Source organism: Platalea leucorodia, assembly GCF_965183815.1.
Source record: "Platalea leucorodia genome assembly, chromosome: Z".
Classification (NCBI taxonomy): domain Eukaryota; kingdom Metazoa; phylum Chordata; class Aves; order Pelecaniformes; family Threskiornithidae; genus Platalea; species Platalea leucorodia.
The window spans coordinates 30331049-30357649 of NC_138858.1; positions in this window are offsets into that span (position 1 = coordinate 30331049).

Here is a 26601-nt window from a genome sequence, read left to right on the forward strand (position 1 = left end):
AGAGTTCTTCAGCTCCTGAGCCACCTCTAGCCCTAAGTATGCAACATTTGGTGGGGGACTGTTTTCAAAATGCACATTACAGTTGCCATATGCTATTGAAAGAACTGAAATTGAGGTGGCATGAGGGAGGGAAAAAAAGTTAATTAAATTGTTAATAAATATCTACTAATGTTTGCATTATAGTAATTTAAACTCAGTATGTTATCTATCTTTTGTATCTCCTGCATCTGTTCTGATTTTCTGTTTCATTGTAAATGTATACAACACTCTAAGATAACGCAGCTTGTTCATCTTTGACAGGGAGAAATTAAAAAGACAGTTGGCATTTTGGGGTGTCATTTTGTTGCTATTAGCATAAAGTAAAAACTGGTTTGCTGTATAGTGTTTTCAGGTCTTGCAGGTGCTATGGGAAGGATTCTGCATATGGAATGTTGCACCTTTTCAAGTGTGGTCCACTTCACAATCAGTAGTCAGGGACCACATTTTTGCCAGATTTGGGGTGGCGGGGAAGGCTGCATTGCAATGGCACCTGGAAACTTCAGCTTGAAACAATGCCAGATACAACTGAAAATGAGAGAAAAAAAAAAGGCAGTCTGTTGCAGAGAACTTAAAACGTATCAGACAGGGATGGCAGGCAGACAGACAGGCAGGAGCAATGAGATATGATGAGACAGCCTGAAGAGCAATGTCAGGAAGCATGGCAACTTATTCCAGACTCTTAAAATGTGTTTTCTAGGACACAATTCTTCTAGTTTTGCTCACAAAAAAAAGACTCCACATGATGCTGCAAAGAACTTATTCAGAACTCTGCATGCAAGTTAATCAGGAGAAATCAGCCTTTGCCTTTTAATGAAGAATTGAAACAGAGAAGGGAGTCGGAAGGCATTTTTCAGTCCACCAAAAAATGAAGAGAAGAAGGAGAGTAAGATACTACTGAATAGTTGCTCTCCAAATCATGAAACCCTTGAAATAAGCCCCTCCTTGCTTTCCACTCTAGAAACTCTCAAAGAGAGTTTGGCCAAAAATGATGTGCCAGGGCTAGCAAGGAGGACCTGAGAAGGTACTTCATGATACCTGACTCCAAGGTGTAAGAGTAATTAGGGAGTAGCCAGCAGGGAATGAGGCCTTCACCTCTCTGCAGTACTGAGTGGAGCGAGAAAAGAGGACGTAAGTCAGAGCAGCCAATTGTTCATGCTCTGGATTACGCTGGTAGTGACCCACAGAAGGTCTTGGAGGGTGGCATGGAATCAGTCCCGTGCATGCATCTCCCAGGCGGCTTCCAGTGGGCTCCCTGCAACTGTTCCTTCGAGGTAGGGTCAGACCCATTATCCACACTTCTACTGGTCTGGGGGATATGGATTTGGACCAAATGACTAGTGATTACATTAATTTTCAGCTATTCAGCTCAAGATACTTTATAATGACCTGAGTGCTCGTCTTCAGAAATCAGGCCTCTGGGGACATTTTGGATTGAGCAAGCCAGAAATACAAGCCACTTCAGAATCACTGCAAGGAGGTAAGAAACTTCAAAATGCTAACCGTTCATCCTCATTTGTAAATTTCCCTTGAAATCAGACATCTTGAGGATTTTCACTTTTTGCTAGTTAAAAGCAGTGTGATAAGAAGATTTTTTGGGTGTGTGTTTAGAAGCCATGTGAGCTTTTACACCTGCATGCAAAACAAAATAAATATATTTTGTTACTACTTTAAACCATATAGCCTCTTCTATTAAAAGCTGCATGCAAACAGCTATCTTTAGTGTGCCATAGATTAGTCATATTTGTTTTCCAAGGAAGATTATAAATAGTGTTTAGGGCGGAAACAGAGAGTATTTTGCAAATGAGCCCAGATGGAAAACTAACAGATGGCCTAGTACTGTATTTTGTGTGCTCAGCCCTACATTTAAATTAAAAATTTTCATAATTAAGATGAAGGTCTGTAACAACACTAGCTACTTTTCCTGTGGCAGCATCATATATCATGTATCACAGGTATGAACTGCATACTTTTCATAAAATAGTAGTAAAACATATATACAAATTTTGCTACTTACTTAGTTAAAACAAAGGGAGGGAATAAAATGCAATTCATGGAAATTAAAGAAAGGGGGAAATAAAAACCTTTTATACAAACATACATCATATAGTAAAGATGTCTACCACCATCTGGCCTTTTTCCTCTGCAAATTGAATGACCCATCACCTCACTTTGAAGAGGAAGGAGAAGGATCACATTTGTTATGTGCCTTCAGCCAAGAACCAGAAGCCCAGTAAGATTTTCTTATTGCATTACCTGAATGAAATGGTGTTCTTGAATTTTAATAATTAGAAGATCAGGAGTAGATGGTTGATGAACTGTGGCCCTACTCACACATTATATTATGAGAACTGAATCAAGAGCAGTGATTTACATGCTAGTATTTTCCTCCCATAAAGTGGCATGTATATGCATGTAGGTGTTGCTGCCAGAGATGGTTGCTAAAGCAAGGGCAGCATCTTGCACATGGTCTGACAGGTCAGGGGATACAGCAGGCAGAGCAGGGGCTCTTTTCTCAGTGTGCAACCCCAACCTGTGCTCCCCACCACCCACAGCATTGATGCGGCATGGAAGAGATGCAACACTTGCAGTTATACCTAACAGCCTCTCTACAACTCCAACATTAGTTTCATGTCATCTGTAAGAGGAGGGAAGAGGTGTTCCTTTTACAGCAGTCTATAAGCAGGCTGCATTGAAGTCAATTGCAAGTTACAATGGTTCTTGGGCCACCCAGGGTTCAGGAAGAGTAAAAATGGCTTCAAAGTGTTTCTGTCTTCCTGCTGCCCTCCCCGAGGTGTTTTGCTCAGTTGTCCCAATTCAGAGGCCAACTGTCCAGGCATAACCTTGTGGCAAGAGGGACTGCCTCTGTACAAGGCACAAACACCACCCAAATCTACCTGCCAGTCATTCTTGAATATCAGCAGGTTTCAATAAAAATGACAGTACCAGGAGACCTTAGGCTGCAAGTCAGCAACTCACGGGGATTACAAATCAGTTCATAGTGGTAGAAAATATGTGCTTTGTTATCAGATAGCTTCTTCTATTGCTCTCACAGCCATAACATTTAAGTGCCTTATAACAGCGCATTAAATAGTGTGACTCAGAACTATCATCTGGCTCATTTTCCGGCTCAGCCTGTCCCCACACAGGGAATTTGATGTACAGCAGAGTGCTTTGTTTTGCTAGGGTAAATGCTATTTTTTCACATGTTGCCATGTATACATTAACAAAGGAAAGCCTGAAGCTGCATGCCTTGTGTTGCAGCAGAGCAGGGGATGCTTCTGACAGTCGCCCCCACCTGTGGGACCTCATCCCACAGGCACAGGTCAGCTCCCAGGATGGCAGAGACAAACTTGCCTTTTTTGATAACAAAAACAGCTTGAAAAATATGGGCGAAGACACCAAATCTAGAAACTTGCTATTCTTGATTAACCAATCTGATAGCAGAGAGTTCCTAGGCATTCATGTTACTATTTGTAAAGGCAAGTAAGAGGCTGTTTCTTTCCTAAGGAGTGCTGTTGTAATGCTGTCAGTCTCTGACTGCTCTTTCAGAATTTTCTGTGTAGGTTTGACATTTCTGGAAGTAAATCTTTAAGAGAAATGCCCACTTGTTGAATTCTCTCTTCCTGCTCTTCCTCATGTGTATATTGCTGATCAGGTGGCTGCAGAGACATCTGCTGGTTGTTACACATTTTGAGTATTGATTAATTACAAGGAAGACAGAAAATTCCTCAAATCACATTTAGATTCTTTCATACCTTTCTCTGTTTCCTGAAATTTGTTGAAATCACATTTGGCTGGTTGATGCAGGGGAGGAGTAAAGAACTGAACTAGTCTGCTTCTGTGACGACATTTAGTAAGTTTTTGCAAGAAATTTAGTTTGAGCTATAGCTCTGATTTTAGTGATCGAGCTTTTGACATTAGCAATAGCAGAGTTGGGTTCATTTAGAAGTTTATGATGACTCTCACATCCTACATGACATTTCCTAACATCTTATGTATGTCCCAAGTAGTCTTTTATCTTTACGTGTGTGTTGCAAGTGCAAATTCTTCAAAGTAAAGAATATTCTTTATCTATTGATGCACTATTTGGAAAAGCGACACCGCCATGAAGGCAGACACTACCTTCTACTTCAATAGTTTATATGGCTTGCAGTTCTGTATGTTTGTATTTGGGAAGACGTGCTTCCAGGTCTTGCAATAAGCCACTACTCCCCCCACCCCATCCTGCCCCTACATTGACACAAATTTTAAACGAATTCCACCTTAAAAGGCTGACTCCATGGTTATCAGCTAATTTACACCATTCTGCAGACCTGGTAATCCAAGGCACTGAAACACCAGTTTGATAATCCAGCAACATGCAATCTCATCTGGGCTTTCAAGGCAGGTGAATTTGACTGTAAATCCGTTCTGCACACAGGTTTGTCTCTTCTGTTCTTAATTACACCTGTGCAAATCTTCATTTGTTTATCATTGCCAAATATATTGTGTGGGCTATTTGCATTCTCAGAAGGCACATTTCCATATTGAACACTTCTCTGAGAATGAAAATGTCTCAATCACTAATTCAAATGTGACACGCAAAATAGTTAATTTTCTCTTAGTTGGTCTTACCTGAATTTTCAGCCCATAGCTCTAAAAACACTATGTGTAGCAGTTTGTTATGTTATGTAGCAGTACATAAAAATAGCAGACTTAAAAATCGAACTGCTTATTAAAGATGAAGGAAAATTTGTTTGTTATCAATGGCGTTTGCTTTGTAAATTTTTACTGTGCCTTGTTATTTTTTTCATTTCCAGAAATCTTCAAGACCCTGCTATGCACATTAGCCACTGATTCTATTCTCACAAGGAGGAGATGATGGGATATTTCCTCATGCACATTTCCTCAGCTGGGAAGGGACACAGAACAAGCACATGTGCTCAATAGGGCTTTAAAACAAGCTTTATCATCTATGTCACATTTCATGGAAAACTTGTAAATAAAAGGCTGGAGTTCAGTGCTATAACTATTCTGCACATGGAAGAGCTCCAGAATGAGCCTGAGAACTCCACCAGTGGTGGGGTACACCTGTGGCTGCAGGGAGGCACAAGGGAGGCATGGTAGACAGAGTCCGGCTGCCTGAGACATGCACAGCCCTGCTCTCCCCCTCCACAGCGTGTTCCACAGTGAGGAACCCAGTTGGATGTGGGTTTGGTGCTGTGATAATATTTCTCAGAGGTACAATCTTTGGAAAATATTCAAGGGATCGAAGGCGAGGGCAAATTGCTGAAGGCCAGTGACATGCCATGAAACTGTAGATAGATAGCAGAGAAAGCAGAAAGGAAATGTCAAAACTTCCTAGTAGTAAGGCATGTGAAGGAATTTGTGATGGGATATTTCAACTCAGCTCACGTTAAACTGAAGAAGACAATACAAGCACAAGATCTCCCAACAATTCTACACAGTTAGTGTATCAGAGCATTGCCCAGGTGACCTGCCCAGGAGATGGACTATTTCTTTCAGGTAAAAACAACAGATTTATCTTTTTCCTTCTCTCATTTGTTGTGCAAGTATATCTTCTTCATGACTGTAGGAGCGTGGCCTTTCTGTGTCTGCCGTTGTAAATAAAATGACTCAATATTTTTAACAGGGCCCCAGTTCAAAGGAAGCTGTGTGGTCATCACTGCTAAGATCTGGACCTCAGGGATGTCAGTCCCCTTGGCTGACACTTCTGTAACTTGTGCAGTGGTGGACCAGCTCTCCCAGAACAGGCTGAAGCAGAGGTTGATAGCCATGGGGAGCTTGTGCACCTCACTCTTGAGAGCAGACTCCCATGATGGAGGTTTTTCTCAAGGGCTGCTCAGACCAGGAGTTTGATTTAGACGCTCACCACATTAGATACAAAATGGTGTATTGGGAAATGTGCACTGGGGCATTGTATAGGAAGTCTCCATCACTGGTTAACAGAGGGGAGGAACTACCAGTTAACACCTTTTCCCCAGCTAGATTTAGAAATGGCTATTTTAGGGCAGGTGTTCAAATACTCTCTCTTACAGAGACTCTCTCACTGCCAGTGGACCCATAGGGTGGAAAACTGTCGGTGTGACAAATGATTATGTGAGGGAAAGGTTGAGGACAGCTGCAGATTTTACAGTAGTGACCCCAGTACAATTGACCAGATGGAAGCAGTCATGGAGAGGCACGAAGACTAGCTATTGCTGTGCGCACAAGTTTAATCATGGGAAAGATGTAAGGCTTGACAGCAGGTGAAGAGACTCAGGGAAGGACTACTTCCTTCATTTTAACCTTGGGATGTCCTTTCTCAAAGCTTTCCCCAGCTGCTTCAATTCACAAGTAATGAAATGGTCATTTTCAAGCACGACCGTTTTCCTGAAGTTCTTCACAGGAGAAAAATTTCAGTGGCAACTAAAACTGGAGTCCTGACCTTCATCTGGGAAAAGGAGGAAAATGAGGATGAGAGTTGTTTCATGACTTGAAGCAAACAGCAGAGCTCTGAAGCATCTGCCTCACTCCTTTTCACTTAAACTTGCATGTCCTGACCAAGCCTTGTCCATTTAAGAATGTGAACCTGTCAGGATCATCATTATGTTTTCTTGAGAGAAGAATTTTGTTTACACATAGTACCTGCATGCTGGTAAAACTTTTTCTTCACTAAAGAGGTTGTTTTGGTTTGTTTTGTCTTGAGTAGGTTTGGGGGCATCTTTAATCATCAGATCTTGAATGTGTGGTTCAAGACCTTATTACAAGCACTTTAACTACTGACAGATGAGGAGTAAAATCCATAAGTGGATTGTTTCACAGTATGATATAAAACACAAATTCTACAGGAACCATGGGGCTACTGCTTTCTGTTAGTATACCTAAGAAAAGGAAGGTTTATTTCCAACATCTGTTCTGTGTTTAGTGTGATGATCTTCAGGTAATGCAGAAGTTTCTGCTGCTTGTGGAAAACAGAACATGTTTTTTAAAATTTTTAAAAATTTCTTTCAAGTATGGCTCTAGCTGATTCATTGTGTTTCAGGAACTGAAGTCAACAGTTCCTGCCTCTGACAGGAATTTATATGAGAATACATGACTGTGAGCATTTGTCAAGGTTAACTAAGGTGAGGCGAAGGCTTCCTGTCCTGGCCTGAGGAGAGGGTTGTACTTTTGCAGTGGGCAGGACTGCCTGCAATCTTGCAGCTGATATAAAATTCACCAGTACTCAACCCTGTTCCTGTCTGCTGCAGCCTACTCCAGTTCAATACACTGGTAGGACTGGTGCGCTAGTTGGTGTTGGACGTAGGCCCCACTGTCGCAGGCAGGTCTGATAAGAATTCCCTCTCCTGGTGCATCGTTTTGGGAACCTGCAAATACCAGGTGAGGTCAAGGTAGAGGGAAAGATACACTTGGAAACAGCAGGCTGTGTGACTGATGGGCAAGTGGGTGACAGCTGTACTCCTAAGTTTTGCTTGTGGCTGCAGAGCCCTGGAAAAGAGGGCTGGAGTCTGTTCACAGGGTTTATGATCAGTGCAGGGATTCAAGCATGACTTGACGTGTAGGCCTGTCCTCTTCAGAAAGGTGAATGTTGCTTGGTGGGAGAGTTTATGCCTTAAGCTGCTCTGCTTTGTTATCACACAGATGCTGTGGGCATTGCTCACAATGAAAACTCAGTGTCGTACCTTGAGCAAGCAAGTCACTGAGACTGAAACTGCCACAGCAGTGAGGATAAATGCTGGCTAAATGCAGCATTTCTAAATGCTCTAGAAACAATGTGGAATGCAAAATTAAGCACAGGAAGATTTATGCATCAAGCATTCCCCCCTGTTTCACAAGGGTGCAGTGAAAATCCAAGACACTGCAGTTAGCACTATATGACCAGTTATGATACAAACGGAGCAAACTTCAGCAGAGGGACTGAGAGCTGTTTTGTTTCCTGAAGCTAAACAACAGATCAATTGAAATGTAACAGGCCTACTGTGGCCAGGAAATGAGGGTTGCAGAGGAAACTTCTGTGGAAGTGCTTTACAAATCTTTTTCAAATTCTTAGAGCAGAAAGAAACTTATTTTCTCCTGTTGTTATGGGAGACAATAAATTCCCTGAGTTAGATCCTGAAGTTCTTTTTGTTTACTGTTTGGCAACCTGCCTGAGGAAAGGTTAAGTAAAAAAGGGGTACTAGGACTGTAGGATTTTACCCAAGTTTCAATAAAGCAATGTTGAGGATCATCATAACTATCTGAAAAGATTCTTGCCTACCTTGGTCTGGGACAGGCAGCTAAACGAATGGCACTGGCACCAGAATTTATGTCCTCTTTTCAAGGTCCTCGGGGAAAACATACATACGCTTTTACGCATTTCCCAAAGAAGAGCATTCCTGGGCTGCTGACTAATGGCTCCAAAAAGGGCACTGGGGTCTCCACAAAACTCATCTGGTGTGACTCAGGCTGCCCACCTGACTTAGGCTGCTATCCCCCCCTCTGCCTGCGGTGGTGTGCTCCCGCAGCCTGACCTGCTGGTGTGGCCTCGGAGGGCATATCCATGCTTGTTCTGTGTCAGCCCTACCCAGCTTCTCCTGTTTCATGGTTGATTGGCTATTTGGCAAGGGCAGTTATGCAAGGCAGTATTTCTGTGAAATAATGCTGCTCTTAAGATATCAAATTTTACTCTTGCTTCAAGCCACATTTTCAATATTGTCCTTGATGCACACAGTTCCACCACCATGCCTGAAGGAACCGCTGTCCTGACTTCCTTCGTAGTGCAAGCTGTGGGGAACAGGCACATAGCATGCCGAATACAGTTCCTTCAGGCTAACACATTGGTAGGGTTACTGGACTCCTCAGTCTTATGCAGTTAAAGAAATGCAAGAACTTGCACAGTTTTGTTGTGTTTTTTGGCTCCATTTCTGCAAAGATGTGTAATTGAATTGTATTCCCAGTGCGTTGGGTAACTCCAGCTCTCTGCCACAAAGATGTCTTAAGGTTTTCTAAGTACCTGAGATAGACTTCTTAGACAATCTTTCCACAGATAGCGCTTAAATTAGGCCTGCAGAAATAGTTTTCTTAGTCCTAGCAGTCATAGCAGGGTACTGGAGTTTATAATAGGTAGTGACTAAAGAGACAGGAGCAAGCTGTTACCTTATCTTTGTTAGAATATTTTCAAACAGCTGGGATGCTGGCTTTTTAAAAGCTGCCATTTTTTGTTCTTCTTAGAATTGACCTTTCAGCCTGCAATAAGGAAAATGGAGATGGTCCTTATTCCTGCCTTGGGCAGCACTGCCTCTCTCCAGGTCTGGGTCCTGTTGGAGGGGAAGCCGGGCACCAGCTCTGCATCCCTTAATTTGCCCTTGTTCCCACAGAGTATTATGGAGAAACACAGCTGCCTGTGAAGCACTATTATTACAATGCTGCAATCAATCAACAAGGTACTTTGAAGCTGGGAAAAAGCAGTTGCCCCTGGCTTCCCATTGTTGCTCAGGCCTTGTGCTTTGCCTGATGGGTTACTTCGTGGTTTTGCATTGTTTCTTGACAAAATGTACTAAACACCTTAATAAGGAGCAGCCAGACCACCTCTTTTTGAATGGCTTTTATTCCAAGTGTTGTATCGGCGGTACAGTTATCAAAGTGAAGTTCTCGCTGCTGTCTCACACTTAGTACACTGCAGCATCATTACAATGTGGTCTGTATTTTAGGGTAGGAGATACTGACAGAGCATCAGCTGCAGGGGAAAGCAGTGAAAGGACAATATCCTGTTCAAAATTAGGTTTGTTTGTACAACAAAAGGAAAAGCACCATTAAAAAAATAATAAGCACAGCTGGTGCTAAACCACTCTGGTGTGTGTCTTTCTCTCCTTCTTGTGGAAACTGCTCTTTTTAGTGAGCTGCAGTGCAGTCACACTCCGTGCTGCTATACCCTTCTCCTTGTGCAGATGTGCACGTATGTCAAGCCCTCACTGCCGCCGTGCAGAAGAACAGAGGCAGTGCTGACCTCTTCTTTTCCTTCTGTCTTGCTGCAGGACTTTGGCTTTCCTTGTTTTTAAGACTTTTGCCCTCTTCCTTTTCCCTCTTTTCATGCTTCCAACACTGCACCCTGTTTCAGGATCTCCTGGTTTCACCTTCCACAGCGATTGTTCCTTTTAACATTATTTTCTCTGCAGAAAATGTTGAATTCTGTTTGTCTTGTTTTCAAAACTGCCACCATTCCCTCTTGTCCCGAGGATCACATCTCCCTTCTCTGCTCATCCTTCTCCCTTTCCTGTCTTTCAGCACCTTTCCATCAAAGATGAGTGGCTCTGGCCTCCTCTCTGTTTCTCAGTCCCACCACTTTTATTTTCTTCCTGGCATCAGGTTTAAAACATACCTACTGAAGCAAGTGCCTTGTTTTTTTTAAATCTAGCCATCTATGCAGAGAAATCCAACAAACAAATAAAATCATCCTGGTTGTTTTCTCCTCCTCCTATTTTCCCTGGAGCAGGTAAAAAACTATTTATATAACTTTGTGCCACAACGGAACCTGGCTTTTTTTCTGAAGGAGGAAAATGTGTATGCTTGTGCCACGGGCTGAGCCTGGAGATACGGAAGACAATCAAGTCCTTAAGGACATAAAGCTTTGAGCCAATCTGATTGTAGCTTTTGATTTCTGGGCCTTTTTTTTTTTTTTTTTTTAATTATCTGCAGGTTTTTTATCCTTATTCCTAAGCGGTAAAGAAATGTTGAAAATCTGTCTTTATAGGGGAACAAAAATGCTGATAGATCACATCTACCCTCGCTCTCAAAAGCAAAGTAGCAATAGCGGAACAAGATTATTTTTTAACCCTATCGTTCTGCTGCATTTATAAATCAGAGCAATATTACTGCTTCTGCAGCTAGAGAAAGGCATTACAAGATTGTTTTCCTCTCTGCCTTATCACACACTTTGGTACTTAACAAATTGTAATGAGCAAACTACCCAGCAAAAGCAGTCTTTTCTTCAGTTTGCAAATGATGTATGCACTGGCTTACATTCTGACAGATTGTTTTTTTCAAGAGAGTTTGAAATACACTTTGTAGATGTATAAAAGTTCATGATTTGCCTGAAAACAGTTTGCCTCAACTGTCTGTAGACATCCCTTACGAGTGGATCAGCAGCAAAAAGTGCAGACAAATAATTTGTTTTCTTACTGAGAAAGCAGGAAAGAATAGCAAACCATGCACAGCACTGCCTAAATATCCAGGTATTCATGAATACAGCTATGAAAGGCCACTGCCAAAAAAACATAAGCTGTGTAGGAAAGTGAATGTGGCAGAATCATTGGGTAATCCAAGATTTAAGAAAATGCTCATGAATAATTATGCCTTCTCTTCTTTTTCACCCTGCTTTAGTGTACATGACACTCTTTCCTCTGATCTGCTGCCCACCTCTGCTGGATTTCCCTGGTTTATTATAAAGTAACCCCTGCAGGGTGGTGTTCTTGGATGGAGCACAGAAAAAGCCCTCTTTGTATAATAAAAACAATGTGAGGGAGTCATTTATTGGATTGGCATGTTGTTGTTTTTGCTGCTTGAATGGCAGATTTACAGGCCTTTGCTGTGTAGGTATTTATTGCTGTGATGGGGGAGGAAACCGAATCATAAACATCTCGGTGACTTTGAATAAAAGCTAAAGAAGTGCTGAGGTCATTCTAGCAGCTTGTGTTTGCAGAGTGTGACAGAAGGTGTTCAGCAGAAGACAAATACTTGCCTTGGACAGCTACACTAGAAATCTGCTCAATTCACGTTATTAGCTATTATTTGTTTCTATGGATGAGGTACAGAAAAGCAGTGCTCTTCTCAGTAAGCTATTTCACCTGCAATTTACTCTTCCGAGAAAGATCCTTGTGATTACAATATTGAAAAAATGTGGTGGCCAAAGTGTAATTGAGACCTCGTCCCACTACCCAGACAAAAATGTTATTTTGTATAATTAAGTATCATTTTAAGAGGCATAAAAATCCCCACATTAAGTTGCTTACCCACTCCAAATACTAGCATAGGAGGTGGGATCAGGACAGGAATGAAAGGAAGACCATCAAAGTCAGAAGCTGCTCTACACCTCAGGCTCCTGTGTGCCTTCTTGGGGCACTCTCCTCACCCACCAAGATGTGTCTCCCAAGAGACCCTTGGCTGCACAAAAAGCAGAGCACAGACCTTTCTTCCAGCAGGCTGAGTGACAGGGCTGGGGAGAAGGCTAAGGATTTTGATGCAGCATTAGCCCTACATAAAATGGAAACAGCTCTTTAGAGCTGTTTTAAAATCTACAAGTAGCTAATACATATAACTGTAGGAACCTAGGTATTTTGCCAGCGAGCATAAACACCTCCAAATATTCCTCTATGTTTCTACCAGGAAGATGACAAAGTTCAGGATTACGCATTACACTTGGACTCCTAAAGCCTTCGTAGCAGAACTCATTACCATCTTATGACAGCAAATGTTATCACCAGAGGAAAAAAAATGAAAATTATAAGAATGTTCATTTTTGCTTAGTTTTTTTTAATTGTGATCCCCCCATAGTCATGCATCTCAACTAGTTTTAGTAAGTGCATTAGCACAAATACTCACACAAATACTGACAAATACGGTGATTTGTGCCCATCACTGAACCGTGTTTTATATGCTAAAGAAAATAGCCCTCTCTGCAAACACAGGTCAGAAAGATGCTTTGGGTAACTTAAGAAATTACTCAAGTTTGTATTTATTTTATTCAGAAGTCAGTGTACAATATGATCATTTTGTATTTATTGTCTGACCAATGTTTGCCTTTAGCCCTTCTTCCTCCTGATGTAATCCTGATATAATCCTATGTAAGGATTATAATTTCTGTACATTCACTAGCTTCACTTTCCCATAGCTCCACTACAATAGTGATAACTTATTCAATTTCTGCAGAATACAAAAATTTGATGTGTAAAGTCCATTCCTGCAGAACCTAATCTTCCACTGTTTTATTCGGAAAGTTCTGTATCCCAGCACTTCCCACACTTGTACTGATATAGGAGAGAAAATACACCTTTCAAAAACAGGTATTTTTTGTGGCTATGCTGAAAGTCTGTTTCTACCCATTGCTCTCTGATGTTGCAAAATTAACCTTTTCATGCTGACTTCACTGGGGTATGGCAGCCATGTGTCCCCATCACATCACAAGGGTAAGATTCACACACCAGAAGCCAAGAAGATTCCACAAAGGTGGTATCTTAGGGTTCCCACACCTGATTTCAACTCACCTTAAAATCCAGTACCTGTGCAGCCTTGACTAAATCAGTAAAGTAACTGATTAAACCTGATTTGTGAAGCTCACATCCTCTCTTGGTGGCTGAGACCTGATGTATATGAACTGCCACCTCAGCCAACCTGTTCTTTCAGATTGGAGTATCTTTGCAATTGCCCTGCTTTGAGCAGGGTCTGGACCATATGACTTCCAAAGGTGCCTTCCAGTCTAGAATTTGCATAACCATCCAAGGGAAATACCAAGTTCTTCTGATATGCAGGATTATGGTAGCACACTACTGTTCTCCCACCTGCATGTCACCATAGTAGGCTAAACTGACATAGCTACCCTGAAACCAGCAGCAGTAGCGAGTTTTAACTATGTAACTCAAGTGTCCTCTGTTCACTCTAGGAAAGAAATAATTTAGTTAATTCAGTTCTCCTTCCAAGCAGCACCCCGTGCTGGGGGGGGGGTGGTGGTGGTGGAAAAAGCTCTAGTTTATTGAACAGCAATGGCATCTATGGCCTCCCTGAAACCAGTACATAATTAAAGGACGGACTTGACAAGATTTGCAGGAACTGCCTGTTGTATGTGATATGTAACCTGCATTTGCCATAATGACTTTGAGGAAGCCTGTTCAGCAGCTGTTTTGTGACAGTCATGTAAGAGAAGAGAAAGAGAAAGAGAAAGCAAGGAGAGAATTTTCCCCATTGTTCTTGCCTCAAATCAGCCCTCTCAAATCCCCAACTGTCTAAAACAAGAAAGTGTCAACCTGAGTTGCTTTGAGAGCCCCTGGGATCAGAGTTTGCCTGCTGGAGAGATAATTTGTTTTCCTCCAGGCAGAATATATCACTCACACTTCCCAGTACAAGTGTTTTTATTAATCTCTTTTTAAGGGAAAAATATACCAATTAGCTCAGTTTGTGGTTTGCCAAGTCTTAATCCATGAGTGGAGACAGGTAGCTCAACACCTGTAAAAGCTGGTTTGTTAGATAAAAAGCTGGATGCTAGACACAAAATCACATATTAAGGTCTCAGGCTTTATCCACAGGTCTGCTACTGTGTCCCAGGAAACACCTCTGACGTAAAAATAATCCAGGTACTGACTCCTGAGGTGTTGACAAGACTTGAGGAGTGAATTTCTATAAAAGTGCCTCTCTTGACTGTAAAGCTTGATGTGTTCAAACCAAGCTCCTGAAAGCTGAAGGGTGGTCTAGCAACAACAGCAAGAAGCACAAGTGCACCATTACTACATCACACCTCCAGCAGGATTGTCCCCAAGAGCAGACAAGTGCTCACACCACCACAAACATGTGAGTCCTGAGCTAAAGCCAGCCTACCACTCCCACACCACACCAGCTGCATCCTGACATGTAGTGATGAGTCACGGTGGTGTGCTGCCTCACCAGGCGTACGGGTTGAGTTTCACTGTGGATTTGTGCCCATGGGGTTCCCAGTCCCCACCACAAGTCCAACTGACCCAACTTGACGATGTCTGAGGGATAGATACGCTGTTTCCCCTTTTGTTTTTATAGAGTCCGACCTGTCTTACTCGATGCTGGCTTGGTGTCCTGTCTCATGTCTATGGAAAGCGTTAGGTTTCCTGACACCAACCCTTCAAGACTCCTGCTCCTCCTCAGAAGAACACTCCTGAGAGTCTGAAGTTTTGCTGGGCAATTCAATTTGGAGATAACTGAGGTGACCCTTCGTCATTCTCAGACTCCAAAAAAGCCTGGCAACAGACAAATACCAACACAGGCATTGTCATTCTGATATTTCTTGGTCCACAGTATGTGGAAGCTCACCCTTGTCCTGCCTTTCCCTTTTCTCCAACACATACAGAGCAGCTGCCAGCTGCATTCCTTAATGCAAACTTCTCCCATGGGGACTTACCTGCACAGAAACCCACTGTGCAATTGCATGTACTCCCATTGCTACTTCTGTAATGTTGGTCTCCTTTAAAAAAAAAAAAAAAGAAGAAGAAAAGAGGACTACCGGCAGAGCTGTTTTAGCTTGACTGAAAGGATTCATATGGTTTGTGTCAGACATTCTTTTTGGATGGCAGACAGTTACATGGTGGTGAAGTCTCTGCAAATATTTTGTGTTTTGACGGCCATGGCCTTCATCTAGAATACCGGAGGCCATGTTCAATTCCTCCATCTACTGAAATGGACTTGAAAGAAGTTGGTATGGAGCATGTAGGTGTATGCCCTAGCTAAAAATTGCCCTTTGAGAACAGATCTCTCCATTGAGAGACAGTAGGTGGAAAAAGGTATGAAAATCATGGACTTCTAACTTAATGTCAAGGAAAACTAAATGAGGGGGTCACGGAAAGCTTATTAAAACTGATGAACAAAGCTGTCTGATATTTACATCCATAGCTATTTTGAAGGGTGTGATCAAAAGAGGTGTTGTTATTCAGTGGCGCATTCAGCAGCATTGTTCCACCTCAGCTACTGCCCATTTGCGGCAGCAGATCCAGATATGCCATGGAAACAAGCTGTGCCATGTCTGCTGCAAACCACTAACCCAGAGCACCCAGGGGCAACTGCAGAAAGGCAAAGTAAGAAAGGCACTGGGGTAAGACCGCTTACTGCATGCCGTAGCTTGGCACAGTGGGTCACACGGGCAGGGCTGGCTCGTCTGGTGGCCAGCCGCCTGCTACCCATTGATCTGGTGTCCTTCAAATGCCCTCTAGTGGCTATGGCTCTGCCTGGGGGCCACATTCCCATGGCACAGCTGGAGCAAATGAAGCACTTTGCATGGACATGCAAAGCATCCCCTGAAAGCAGATGTGTGGAAAATGCACGGTGGTCAATGAAAGCCCCCACCTCCCCCACTTCTGGTGGTGCTGTACCCAAGGTAGCATCCAACAGTGCAGCTTTCTGCTTCACTGAGCAGAAAAGCCAGGTTGGGAGGAAACTGGCATGCCAACAGTGGTGGACGCTCAGCAGGCCCTCCTTGTGTTTGCACAAGATGAAGTGTTGTTTTAAAGAATGCTGTCTGAGGGGAAATTTTCTCTTCTGAATCTCTGCTTAAATGGAGATGTAGCACTCCAGGCACCAGGGAAGGAGATAAGGCTCCATGTCATCCCCTGAGACGATATGGTCAGAGGCCAATGAGTAAAGAATCCTAACATAAACATCTGTGGGGTACGCCACAGACTCAAAAGAGTCAGTCTTTGGACAGTGAGGGTCTATTGCTGAAGGTCCTTAAGGACAACTGGGGGATCTTGTGAAAGAGGTGCAACGTGGTGAAGAAATTCAAGGCACGCTGGGAGTTGCAGATTTACTTAAGGGCATAGGAAGGGAATGACAACCCCCTTCCCCATCACCATGGCGCACAGTGCTGGTTTCTGAGGTCTCCGATATGGCTGTGCAGTCTCCACTTTCAGGCAGGGGCTCTGTCTGACCTGCATCTGAAGGCTTTAAAGGCGAAGGTTGCCTTCTGCTGCAGAAGATCATGAGAAGTCAAATTGCTGTGACAGTGAGAGTCAAAACAATTGACAGGGAAGCCAACTGAAAATCCCTCTCACATTGTCACTTGATCTTTTTTTAAGACTTTTGTCCTCTTATTATTACAGACCTGCTATTTTTATCTTGCAGACCAGCATTCACTGACTGCTCCTTGGTGGCATCCTGCTAAGATAATATTTGGGAGCAACACAGCTCTTGCTTCAGTGGGTCTGTGACTGCAGAGTGGTTTTGTAATGTTGGGTTTGGTATTGCTAACATCTCACACCTGCTGCAGACCTCCATATATGATTTTAGTCAAATCATTTCAAACACTTGCACTGCCTGTGTGTGAAGTGGCAGACCTAAAGAAACCTGTCCTGGTTCTCTGCAGCTGTATTAAGAGCATAAGCTATTTGGAACAGGGATCACCTTTTAGGGCATTTGTGCAGCACCTAGCACAATGAGCTCCAGGAGACCAAATATTTTCCTGCCCAGAAAAGCAGAGAAGAAGAAAATAAGGCACTGCATACTTATGTGAAGACCGCCCTGATCTATGCCGTGTGTGGATGTGTAAATTACACCAGATGATGCACTTAGCAATTATGTTCTTTGCATACACAAGCAGGAACAACAGATCCCAAACTGCCAATATCTCTCTCGATTCTCACTGAACGGCTGTGTGTCACACGGTCACACAGCAAGGGGGCTCGAGGAAATGAGAGGAAGGAATGACAGAGGAGGAAGCTTCAAATGGGGAGATACATCCCTCTCCAATAGGGAAATGAAGAACAGCATCTTGTTTTAAAGAGACTGAAATTCACCTGCCTTCCAAGCCCTCTCTTGTTTCAGGGAGTTTAGTTTGAGCAAGAGACATTTTAAACTAGCTTTGAAAGCAGAAAAGTGTCTTCAGCTAACCATGCCTCAGTGTGCACAGCCTGAGGCTGTCTGCGTGGTGGGCTGCCTTTTTGATCAACTCTGTTTTCTGCCCTTCCCTGTGTGTCTCTTCACTGAAGAGAAAAACAAAAAACAACCCACCCACCCACCCCAACCAACAAAACCAACCCAAACAAAAGGGAATAGCTCTGCTTATTCTTTTCTTATGGTAGACCACTCCACTTCTGAGAATTTCTGCACTTCGTCCCCTACACTGAATTGCACCTCTCAGCTTATGCAAGAACCATGCAAGACAGCAAGCACTAGTGCAGAAGATGTTACCCTTCCCATCCATATTGGCTGTCTATTGAGCTCTTCCTACACACTCCCAGAAAGCTGGAGAGAGACTACAGGAGCTGTGTATGGCTTAGGACTCGCAGGCTGGCTTCTCCTAGCAAAGGGTTACTCCAGACCTTGAAAAGCTTCACACTGACACACTAATGAAGGAAGACTGCAGTTTCTATGAATGCGTTGATATCCAGATAATGTTTTACATCACCTGACACACAGCCTTCCCTGAATCATGGCGTCTGCTGTCTTTTCAGCTTTCCTGCAGGCTTCAGGAGAAAGAAACTCTTGGCTTCATCTGCATGTGAAAATAGGTTGAGACCTCCAAACTCAGACATTTGGAAGATGATATAATTTGACATCAGTCAGCATGATTGGCAGGTCAAAGCATAATGCTGGCTCTTGCAGCTCAAAAGCGTGTGGTAAATTGGCAGAGCTGTGAAGCTCAACATGCCACAGTCTATGTGGTGCATCTCTTGATATTCCCTCTCTACGTATACCCAGAACAGTTATTTGATAGTTCATATTATTCAGATCACATCAGGGCTCAGAAAGGGAGCAAGAAGACAGAAATGCAGGTGACCTGACCCTCTGACAGGTAGCCAATGAAGCAACGACCCCAGGTGTGAAGTCACTTAGGGCAAGCTTTTGAAATGGCACAGCTGGTTGGGTGGTACTGAGCTCTGTTTAAAAACTGGGCCAGAATTATTGCAATGGAAACAGCTGGATACTGAATGATTTTAAAAATCTGGCTCTTGTTTAGCTGCCTCCATAGGAACTGAGCTAAATTGAAAACCTGGCCCTGACTGGGCATGCTGAGCACTTCAAAATTGATCCTTCTTCTCTTTGGAAATTTCAGCCAATGTTGTGTTCTGCCAGTAGTTGAGATTTCTTTGTTTCCAACGGGAAACTTTCTGAAGTATTGCTGTTCTTTGTTCTGCATTTTTTGTTGCTGCTTTCTTTTTCAGCTGACACAAACATCAGTGCCTGTCAATTTCAGAGTCTATTCCAGGCTCTGTATGCCAGTGTGGTTACAGCCTGCTAATTCCTTTGCTTACATACCAAAAGGCAGAAGTAGCTATCTGTCACCTTGCTATTTGTTGCCTTTGAATCCTAGCCTGAATGAGCGTGTGCATCTTTAAGCCTGAGTCCGGAATAATGCTAAAATTCAAGCCTTATCTGTAGGAGGAACTCTCTCCACCAAAAGCCTCAGCCAAATCTGGGGCCCTGTTGTACTCACTGTTGTGCAAATAAAGCTTGTATGTTCTCTGCAGAGTAAACAGACAATATAGACATGGAACAGCAGGAGAAACAGAAGGTATGAAGTGTTGAAGCAACTTAGATAAGGGTGCACAAAGCATGGACAGCCAAGATGAGAACAATACTTAGATCAAATTGTATCCTTGTGTTTCACAAACACAGCTGAACAAGTGTGTTTGCTGCATACCATCAGCTTTCAGCAACCCCTGAAGGGTTATTAACAATTAGCGATAAAAACAAGATGGGGGATTTCAAACATAGGCAGAGAGGCATATGATAAAAGTCTTTTCTAGGGCTGCACCCAGTTGTTTAGCATGGATGGCTGCCAGTTGACAAGTGAGCTCTTTTGACAGCACGCTGTGACGCTTTCCTGGGAATGGGAGAGGTGTCAGGACAGAATACCTCCATCACCCATGTCAGCTGCACACTCCTGGGAAATGGCGATCGGTGCTGTGTAGTACATTAGTGCATTTGGATGCTCTTGCCTCCAGCACAGGGATATGAAGGTACCAGCAGTGCTGGCTAGAAGGTTATGACGTGACCTTGGGGCATAGTATAAAATCCGTGGAAACAAGCTGTTGAGTGTTTTCAGCAGTCTGAATCCGAAGGGCCAACGCAAGGCAGCAGGCGGCAGGCTAAATCTGTCTTCCCATGAAACCCTGGTCTTTATATGGGCACGGAGTCATTTACTGCTTCTCTGAAGCTGAGGAGTGATGGTAAATACAGACCCGATGCCAGATGGAGAGTATGCAGATGTTTCTGCTTTCATATAAAAAGTATGAGGCTCGTCTGAACTGCTTGACTGTCTAGGTAGAGGACAAATCTCCCTGCTGTTAACTCCCTGTTGGCTTCCCGAATCTGAAAATGTCTCCAACTGGGCAGTAAAGTCAAAGGTAAGAGTTTGGCGAAAGCAGGAGTGATAGTCCTCCTGCTTTCCTTGAATCTGTAAACCTCTTGCTGCACCACTCGAGTCTGTTCAGAAGAGAGCTGCCAGATTCTCCTCACCCCATACCTCCACAGACTTCATTCCTGTGGTAACGCTGTCTTCGCATTTGAATGCAAAGTATTATTTGCACCGCACTGAACACTATTTAGGTTGGCTATAATGTGATAAAATCATTCGGGGGGGGGGGGGGGGGCACGTAGGGGAGGGAAATCCCATCTTCTTGTTTTGCTTCTGCTGTCTGAGTCCTGAATGGGTTTCTGAAAAAAAATCGAAACAGAAAGAGGAGAGAGAGGACCAGCATTGATTGCTGCTAGGGAAAAGAGCCTTCTGTTGGATAAACCTCATCATGAGTTACACACTCTTCTTCCCATATTAAAGACCATACTGCCTTTTGATCTTGTGCCTGTGACCACAAACTCGAGTGCAGGAGAGGATCTCTCTCTCTCCTTTGCAATAGCTGCCTCTCATGACGCAGAGTCTGTTCTTTCTCCTCTCTCTGGGTGGTAGCAAGGACAGGCTGGACCCTCTGCAGGGCAGATGGTGTCTGTGCGTCTTTTTGGGATCTGCATCGCGCCCACATTTAAAGCCTAATACTTTAAAAATGGAGCACATTCTGTATGAGACACTAAATTCACTGTCTCGTTATAGTCTTACTACATGTCTTGTTTGTGAGTGAATCCTATTAAGAGACTGGCATAGATTAGAAGCTGGGCTCCAATACTGGGCATTACTAACAGCCCTTTTCTGATGAGAGTTTTGCTGTGGGTGGCTTGGTTCCAGTTTGAAGGAGATTTCCCCTTCTGTTTCTTCAGTATCTCCAGGGCGGGGGAGGAATGTGCTCCCCAATGTGCATTCTTTTCCACTGCTATTTCTGGCTGTGCGCAATTTGCTGCTTCACAGTGACTGGACCAGGGTGTTTAGTTAGTGAATAGTCTGTTATGGGAGATTAAACAGATTTCCCTACAGTGAGAGAACAATAATCTTGTGATCATTCAGTGGTTGTTTGTGGTTTTGTTTTTTTTTTTGTCCTGAGCAGTTACATGCTACTAGAGTTACAAGTATCTTAAGCAAACACAGATCTGTAAAGATCAAAACATGCTGCTGGTTTTGTGCAACTTTCTGTTAGAGCAAAATGGTCCACTTGTGAAGATGGAAATACAGAGATTTGCTGCATATACTGTGGAGAAACATGGAATGTGACATGAAACCCAGCATCCAAGCCAGGGGAGGAAATCTTCTCTTGGGCACAAACGTCGGCCTCATGCTCCATCTTTATGCCTTCCTGTACTTAGGTGGTAGCCATTAGATGTTTACACATGGGACCTGACAGCCCACCCGATGGATTTCATTAGGATAGATGCAAGAATGAGCCTTGGGGGGCTGAGAGGTACCAAGCTGCCCCCAGAAATGATAGGAAGCCATGAAACAAAGGATGGAAAAATGAATCCCTTTGTCTTGAGAAGATTTACCACTCCCACCCTTGCAGTGGCTGACAATGAAATTTTGTTTGTCCCCCTCATTTTGCTTTTCCACCTCCAGTTTTGGGCATGTGAAAAAAATGGCCATCTGAAAACCCTCAGAGGCACAATTATTTACATTGATCCACATTCAGCACTGCCTCTGAAGTGCACCCTCCCACCAACGCACTAAATAAGGCGCCTTCTGCTCTCAGAGGACTGCTCCTGGGACAAGAAAGGTGGCAGAGCCTGCATGCCTTTTCACCCTTGAGCACCACATGAGCAGCAACCATCAGTGTGAGGTGAAGGCCTGTCCCATGGAAGCCCCAGAAGGTCTTTTCAAGCCCCACTCCCCGAGCTGTCCTCATGCACAAACACACTGCTGCTGTTTCATCCGAGTTAAACAGGCAGCAGTGCCATAAAGCCAGGTTCAAACCAGACCTGGCAGTACCCAATGGTCAGTGAGGAAGATGACTCATGGATGATGGCAGGTCTGCAACTTAAAAGCTTCATTTAAAAAATAGTTGTTAAGACAGTTCTTAATCAGCTGCAAAAGCATCCTCATGAGGACTGTGGTAATTAGGAATTAATCTTTGTTTGAAACAGGAAAATATTTTCCACCAATGCATCAAAACCTGAATGTAAACTAGGCAGTAGGTGGAGAGATTTATTTTAATGACCTCTCTGTTCCTGTTTGCTCTTTTCAGGATACAGCTAGCACCAAAGAAAATCATGAATCCATGAATCAGCCAAGTCACTGGTATTACAGAAATTAAAATCTCCCATCCCTATGGTGCAAACAAATTAGGGGGTGAAGTGCATAATCTAGCGTCTTCACCCCAAATTGTATGAGGGTATTAGAAATGATATTGCCAAATCATTGAGATCTGGAGACACACAAGAGCAGTCACCACAGTAGATGTCACAGATTAATAATCATTCTATACTTAACTGAGGTGCAATATACAGCAAGAACATAGCTTCATGGAAAAATAGAATGGTAACAAATGTGTTCATGCAATGAATTAATGGAGAAAATGAGGTTTGCGCATATGCAGTAAAGTAGGCATACGTTGAAAATTTATCTCTCTACACTCTGTTACTGCCCAGAGAAATGTACTTATATTTAATCCATCTCTGGTGCACATGACAGGAATTCTGCAGCTGTCAGTGATGTTATGTACTGCAAACTCCACACATCCATTGTAAAACTGTGCTCATTATAAGAAGTAAAATACGGTACCTGAATCTTAACTGAAGTATTAATAATGAAAATGGATTACATGCATCCTGTTTGCTGAGCAATTATTCCATGGAAGAGATTGATTTTAGCTTTTGCCTCACTCACTGAATGGCAGAACAGGTATTTGCATGCAGTGTCTCTGACCTGGAGAAAATGTCAGAAACTTTATAAGCTTTAAGGAGAAATGCAAGGGTTTTTTGTCTTTTGCTTTAGCTATGTGCAAGTAAACCTTTATTATCTGTGTTATTTCTTAGAAAAAAGCAGCTCAGAAAAATTTAATATAATATAACTTATTTAATCAGAAGCCTGCATAATCATAAAAATCTCTACACTGGAATGTGATCCATTTTCAAATGTGTATCATTGAGGCTTTGTTGACAGGGCAGTTAATGAGAACCCTGATTTTGTGCAATGGGCACACATTTAGGTGATGCAGTAGTGTTTAATTTTACTGCAAGCTTCAGTTGTAGGCTGCTTGAACCACTTAAAAAAGCTCTTAGCTCCTGCTTAGCTGTTCTATGTGCAGAAAATGTATGAAACACTTCACGCTTACCTGTGTGCGATTCTGGGCCTCTATGTACGTCCCAGCCATTGGCGTTGTGCACAGAACAAGCTCTGTGCACATCCCAGTGCAGGCAGCCTGATTTCTTCAGCCTCTCCTTTGAAGAGCCCTCTTGCCTAGACAGGAATGTTGAAATAGTGTGTTCTCCTACCTGGGAATCATGCTGAATCAGGACAAAGAGCATCTTTACTATACAGTTTCAGTGGGAACATACCCTGAAGCCTTGAAAGTTAACCCTTTGAAGGAAACTAGCCTGCTTTAAAGAGCAGGAAATCTAAAAGTCAAAAACTGTCATGACAATAGCTGACTGCAAGGATCCCCTATCACTCCCCACGAGAGCCAGAATACACCTGAATTCATTGGTGACATTTCTTGTTGTGGAAGGTGTTTTGGATTTTTTCTAAACTTAACCCCAAATGTGGTTCGAATTGAATAATTTCACCAAGGGTCAGGAAAAGCACGAGGACTTTCCTTCTGTTCGCACTTTCACAGTCTGAAACCGCAACTGCAGAGCAGCAGTGTGCTCCTTGAAAAGGACCATTTGCATCTGAAGGAGTAAAATCTTTGAAAGTGGGAAGGAAAAGCACCTTTCCAGCACTCACTGCCTCCCAAGGAAGCAGGACAGGGCTGGCAGCGGAGGGTGCGACCGTCCCTCCTGTGGTCAGTGCCTCGGGATGTGCCCCGCACCACCTGCGAGCACGCTGCTGTATCCATGGCAATGGGCAGTTCAGCCATTAACTTTTCAACACACAAAAAATGGAATGACATTATTTCATACTTGATGTAATGACCGTCTGGTTGGACACTTACAGCCAATAAATAATAAGCTTGGGGTCAGGTATTTCTTGGCAGCTAATGGTCACCTGCGCTAAAAGCTGTTGGCTCCAGCAGTAATTCATTAAGAGATGAGAAACGGCCTTTATATCAGTCATTATGGCACCAGTAGAAAAGTTTTGTTTCAAATGTAATCAGTAAACCAAGTGAAAATGGGAGTAGTCTAATACATGGAGAAATGTGGTGGACACCCAGCCAAACTTGCGTCTTGCAGGGAACAGACCCAGCTTGTGTCAAGTGTGTTAATGTGTTAGTGCCAAAAGCAGAATTTTGAAAGGGAGAACTAGTATCATATTTCTAGATAGAAAGCACTATATGTCCTTTATAACCTACACTTCTTCTGAGGAGCCAGGGGACAAGGGAAACACGGGACCCCGCTTCAACATTTACCACATTAATTTCACTTTTTTGAAACTATGGATAAAGTATATTTCTTATCAGGGTTTGAGAAGCTGTAAAAAATCAAAAGCCTTTCCCACAGCTAGTGCATGATGCTAATAAGAACACATGTATGAAGGTCTAGTCAAAAAACATTAAAATGACAAAAGTCATATAAGTTTTCACATTTGCCCAAACCATATTTTTCTGGATCCTCCAAACTTGGTACGTGTCAAAAGAAATCTATTTTCAAATTTTAGTACACACCTAAACTTAGCTCTCACATGCAAGCTATAAGCAGCAATTGATTTGTAGGCAGATGAGAATTTGTAATCAAGAAAGGCAGGAAGACGGTCATCCTCTCTCTTCTTTCTTCTCCAAAACCCTTCTTACTTGATGAGGAGAACACTGCACTTAAATGGAGCTATAGACTAAACATAGGCACAGCGTGGTGCAACTTTTAGGCCCAGGCTAGCCAGAAGGTCAGGCAAGAGGATTGTAACAGCCTCTCCAGTAACTTTAAAATCTGTGTGTTGACTGCTGGTGTTGAATTCAGAAGCTACTCATCCCTCAAAACCCATGCAACGTGGACCAGATACTAGGGGGCAGAGCAATTCATGCCACCTCTATAGCTGTTTGACAATTAACAGGCAATTGCACAGCTGACAGAAGTGCTAATGGGAGCCATCGGGTCTGGCATGTCTGGATGTTACCTGAACTGAGTGCTGGAGAAGTCCCCCATGACTAGGGCAGCCAGTGTTTTCCAGCTGCAGGTTCCAAAGGGACACTGCCTGTCAGAAATGTCCAGGCTCTTACAGGCTTAGATGGGCCTGTGCCCCCAAGGGGTGGTCAGCAGCAAAGCAGGGCACAGCTGGGCAGATGTGCTGTACAAAGGAAATAGAAAGACAATTCACTGATTTCTCATTTGACTCTTTTGCCTTCCCCCCCAAAAAGCTCACAGAGGTACTTTTCTGCAAATAGAAATAGTGCTGATTATTTATGTTAACGAGTAGACAGTGTCCTCGGGAAAAAACTGAAGAGCACGGAATTCAATGGAAGTTTTATCCCCAACACCAGCAGCCTGGGATGCTACCAGTGGGCCCCACCTGCATAGCATAATATTTATCATTGATGTGCACATGTGAAAGGAAGAAGGATGTCCAGCAAGATAAGAGTCATGGAGGACTGAGAAGACAATCACATCTGCACTATTACTTGACCTCAGGCTTCTCTCTCTAGTTCTATTAGCTTTTTTATCATTTGAATCAATGGAAAAGCTTTCACTCTTGTTGCCAAAGGTGAAACAGCAGGCAAAACTCTCACTCCCTGACACTTTTGCAGCAACATACAGAACAGCAGGATGGAAAAAAAGAGGGATGATCATGGGAGAAAGAAAAGCAGCAGAATAATGAGGTAGCCACACTGGCAAATGGAAAAGAGCAGGTAATTTGAAAAGAATTACATTACACAGGGCAAATTAAAAGATTGAACTTGCAAATAGAAGTCAATGGAATGACAGTGTAGAAAGCACTGGAGAAAAGACAGAGGTGGAAGGTGGTAAAATATTTCTTTCTTCTCCTAGCGCAAAATGGGTATTAATGTTTCAATGAAGGGACAAAGGGTTGAAGCATTACATCATTGCCTAACTTTAAATGAATCAGGGAGCTCTTGCAGCAAATGAATATATATTTTGTGTGTGTGTGTGTGTGTATGCAACAAATATGTGTAAATTCACCCCCATTGCAGGAATTCCTGTCAGATTTACCCATTTCTGCAGAATTATTTCAAAGTCTGTCTTGTTTTTACTAACAACGACGTCTCTACTGCTCATGGTTTCTGAGGTGAAAATGAAAAGGTGAACAGTATGTGAATCACAATATCTTTCAAAGTTTGCTGACAGCCTGAAGAAACACTGAAAAGGTATGAACTTCCTGAATTCTGAAATCTGAAGTTAATAGTCTGCACCTTATTAAAAATAAGGACAATATAAAATTAAATATAA